We start from the raw sequence: 4,728 nt of genomic DNA, 5'->3' as shown, positions 1-4,728 counted from the left end.
CCTGTGCTTTAGTTCATGTTTAGTGTTTTCCTGATCTGTGGACATCTGTGTTTTATCATTATGGTCTGTATCCTAGTCCTTAGTCTTATATTTCCATGTTTTAGTGTAGTCTTGTCTCCTGTTTGGTCCCGTCTCTGTCCGTGCCCTGATTTTGTGGTCTTTCCATGTTTTGTGTTTTACTTTGGTAGATCTGTCCTTGTGTGTTCCTGTGAACTTTACTTCCTTTTTGATTTTGGTAATCCTCTGTACCTGGCGTCCTTGTCTAGCTTTGTCCCTGTGGTTGATTACCTGATGTGTTTCAGCTGTGCTTCCCTCCTTGCTCGTTTACCAGTGTATATATTGTCCTCAGTTGTCTTCAGTCCTTGTCATGTCCTTGTGTCTGGTGTTGAGTGTTCTGCTTTGCTTCATGCCTAGATCCTTGTTCAGGGTTTTGGATTACCTGTCTTTTGGATTTACTTTGGATTGGACTTTGCCTTGAGCTCTATGGAAGCCTGTGCAGTTAAGTTTTGTTTAAATAAATATTTTCTGTTGAACTGAATCCTCCTGTTAGTGTCTACGTTTGGGTCCACACCACACCTCAGTCCTCAGCCTGCACTCAGTGCCCCCATGACAATTTCAATTAAAGGAAAAAACAGGAGATTACAGGTGCATGTCAGAAAATTATTGTGAAAAAAGTTTTTTTTTCCTATAATGTAAGTCAAAAAGTGAAACTTTCATATATTGTAGATTCATTCCGTATAAAGTTAAATATTTCAGTGGAAATAAGAAAATCATATCTCACAATATTAAAATATTACAATAAAGAATATATAAAACAAATGTTGACAGTCTGAAAAGTCTTGAAAAGGTCAGAAAAAGGTTCATTTATGCACTCAGTACTTGGTCGGGGCTTCTTTTGCACCAATAACATCAATGCGCTGTGGCATGGAGGCAATCACCCCGGAGTACTGCTAAGGTGTTATGGAAGCCCAGATTGCTTTGATAGCAGCCTTCAGCTTGTCTGTGTTGTTGGGTCTGGTGTCTCTCATTTTCCTCTTGACAATACCCAATAGATTCTCTACAGGTTTCAGGCCAGGCAAGTTGGCTGGCCAATCAAGAACAGTAATACCATGGTCAGCAAACCAGTTATTAGTTGTTTTGGCTGCATTGATTCTAGACAGGAGAAAACAGTGGACCAACACAAGCAGATGACATGGCACGCCAAATCATCACTGACTATGGAAACTTCAAACTGAACTTCAAGTAACTTGGATTCTGTGCCTCTCCACTCGTCCTCCAGACTCTGGGACCTTGATTTCCAAATGAAATGCAAAATTTTCTTTCATCTGAAAAGAGGACTTCGGACCACTCAGCAACAGTCCACTTCATTTTCTCCTTAGCCCAGGTAAGACGCTTTTGACGTTATCTCTGGTTCAGGAGTTGCTTGACACGATCAATGCGACACTCATACTTATTGCTCGTTTCCTGGACACGTCTGTGCCTGGTCGCTCATGATGTACTCCCCCAAGTTCTTGAATTGACTTTGCTTGACAATCCTCTCAAGGCTGTGGTCAGCCCTGTTGCTTGTGCACCTTTTTCTACCACACTTTAACCTTCCAGTCAACTTTTCATGAATATGCTTTGATCCAGCCAGGCCTTTCAGCAATGACCTTCTGTGGCTTACCCTCCTTGTGAAGGGTGTCGATGAGTGTCTTCTGGACAACTGTCAAGTCAGTTCTCCCCATGACTGTGATTTTGTGATTCTTCTCAGGTCGACATTTCTGTATTATACATTCTTTTTGTAATATTCTAATATTGTGAGATATGGAGTTTTGATTTGCATGAGCTTTAAGCCGTAATCATCAAGCTTAAAACAAAAAAATGCCTGAAATATTTCACTTTATGTGTAATGAATATAGAATATCTGAAAGTTTCCATTTTCAAATGAAACTAAGGGGGGGGGATGAACTTTGTCACGATATTGTAATTTACTGCCATGCACCTGTAATCGGGGGAACTGTTTAGAACCTTAGCAACCAACACACTATATAGACACAACACTAATATAGCACCACAGAGACGTTCCTGAGTAGGGTGTGATAACAACATAAGACACATCAGATTGAATTGAAAAAAGGACTACAAATAAAAAATGGAACAACATTACAGGACATTTGGAAAACCCCAGAGCTTATATTTTGTATTAGATTCAGACAAAGTCCTTACAGGCTATATAAAATGTCTCCGACTCAGATTACGTCACATTTCTCAAAACCACATAAAGATGATTATTATTATAGCTCATTATAAAATGCAAATTAATAAACACTTTTTTCCTCTATTTTTGGCAAATAATGCGGTCTATGTGGTTCCCGTGTGCGCAATGAAGGAGAGCAAGGAGGGCAGTTTTCGGGGGATGATCGATTTTCAGCATGACACCTGTCGCTACCTCCAGAGCATGTTCTGATTCAGAAGACGAGAAGCTGTTCACAGACGGGTCAATGAAAGAGAGGAGCGAGTAATGGACACCTTGCTAACCTACATTGACAACAAAGAAAGTCGTGTGCGCTGATGTTCCACATGCCTATAGGCATAGTTGTAGGGAACACTCTCAGAATGTTGCGGTTTGTTGGAAAACAGCGCACATTCGTCCGACTTTCTACAACTCCATCCAACCCGATTAGACATGTCAAACTCTAAAGACTCCATCAAACTGACACTGACTGACGGCGCACACTGATCCAACAGTCGGTGCTGGTTGGAGTCGGTCTGCATTTGTCAGGGCATGTGTGCAAGCAGCTTTAGATGTATTATATAGATAGATGTTGAAATTACCTTATGTTGATTTACAATTTCTGGTCATGCTAGACACTGTTCTGAGAATTACATTCATAGACAACTACTCAGCCTTATTATGTTAAGTGGCAATGTTCATTGTCAGTGTATGTGTCTTTCATACTCGATGAAAAGTAAGGGCATGTCAGTGCAGTGAGGTCAGGTCAACGAATGGATTTTATAAAATATTTCACACTTCACCTCAGTATCAATTTTCTACAAAAGTTTGCATTATCATTGAGTTATGCAATTGCTAATAAAACCAATACAGAATTGAAAGTGAGTAACAGTCTTCATTCAACCCATAAAGGGACTTTGCTATTGCAATTTTGATGTGAATATATGCATACTCCTAATACACTGTGTGTATTAAATGGCAAAAAGTCAAGAGGATTATTTCAGTATTAATGTGTGCCTGTGAGCAGGCAGCAGGGAGTTGTGAAGGACAGGACAGTCTTCGGGGCTTACTTGTCCATTCATTTGTAATTTTAAATGTTTAATCCTTAATGACCAGCACATTATATTCTTTTTATTATCTATGAAGCTATTATCTCCTTGGATAAGTCTTGATTAAAGAAACATACTTACAACATCAAAGCACCCTGAGCTTTAGAATACACTTATTCAGCAATTGTTGACAGCCTAACACAGCACTTCAGGCAGAAACTCATACACAAGAGAGTAGGACAACCTCTTTCAAGGTTTGAGAGATAATTATAGATTATTATACAGTAAGTCAGGTTGGGAGTTGGGTGGGATCCAGCCTGTGCCAGGTGGTTAATGCTGGGGTCACGATGGGGTCATGTTGACTGAGGGCCAAGGTAATACAAGCAGGTTGACTTTTAAATACTACACTCTTTGAATATTCAGGACATACTGTAGTGTAACTGATTGCTAAGGGCTTAGAATGAATTTTAGCTGTGGTGCATCAGAATGACTGATGTCTTGTAACAGTTGTTCTGCAGTGTTAGAATGCTAATTTAATTAATTACAGCAACACACATCATGTACATGTTCTGTATGGAGATACAGCTTAGAGATATAGCTCTATAAAAATAGCTTGTTCTACCAGTGACGTTTGTTATTTATGGCATCCACTCTTGTATTGCATTAGGTAAAGTACAGTACTTATTTAAAAAGAAAAAAAGACTAGAGGAATTACACAAAATCTCAAATTCTTACAATAATCTAGCATCACCTATTCCCAGAAACAAGGATACTATATTATAGATCTGCCCATTAGGTCCAGACTTGCATTCAGAAAATACTGTCTTATAGCCTGCGTTTTGATCCTGCATCAGCATCAGTATATGCAATATTTTTCATTTCATTTCACCATGTGGTTTCTTTTTGTACATTAGGGAGATTATGTGCCGTGGTTAAGCTTAAATGAGGTTAACCTATAAAAATGTCCTCAAATTGGATGTGATATTGCTTGATGCTAAAAACATTTCCATATTATTAAAATATGGTACTAGTAATCACAGAAGACAGTTCAGTGTGCTTGACTCCACCTGCTGGTGGATCACAGGCTTCCTGGTTGACAGCAGAGCAGCATGTGAAGTTGGGTAAACATGTTTCTGGTCATCAGCACCAGTTCCCCACAAGGCTGCGTTCTTTTACCTCTGCTCTTCACCCTGTACACCAACAGCTGCACCTCCAGTCACCAGTCCGTCAAGCTCCTGAAGTTTGTGGATGACACCGCCCTCATTGGGCTTTTATCTGGTGGGTATGAGTCCACCTACAAGTGGGAGATTGATCATGGTGAACATCATCTCCTTCACAAAGACAGCACAGCAGAGGATGTACTTCTTGTGGCAGCTGAAGAAGTTCAGCCTGCCAAAGTCAGTGGTGGTGCACTTCCACACCATCATCGAGTCCATCCTCACCTCCTCAGTCACCATTTGGTACACT

The 4,728-nt window shown here is 40.1% G+C and overlaps 1 long non-coding RNA gene across 1 annotated transcript; it reads left to right on the top strand.

Annotated features, from left to right (window-relative positions):
- The first annotated feature begins 370 nt into the window (after window positions 1–370).
- LOC119888944 lies at window positions 371–3,093 on the top strand. Its single transcript, XR_005441975.1, has 2 exons — window positions 371–498; window positions 2,369–3,093. It is a non-coding gene; the product is annotated as an uncharacterized LOC119888944 (long non-coding RNA).
- Window positions 3,094–4,728: the final 1,635 nt, after the last annotated feature.

The sequence above is a fragment of the Micropterus salmoides genome, unplaced genomic scaffold (genome assembly GCF_014851395.1).
Source record: "Micropterus salmoides isolate LMB-PRFRI ecotype aquatic unplaced genomic scaffold, ASM1485139v1 Ms_hic_scaffold_5, whole genome shotgun sequence".
Classification (NCBI taxonomy): Eukaryota; Metazoa; Chordata; class Actinopteri; order Centrarchiformes; family Centrarchidae; genus Micropterus; species Micropterus salmoides.
Note: the sequence above shows the minus strand (reverse complement) of the source record. Positions and strands in the feature narration are given on the sequence as shown.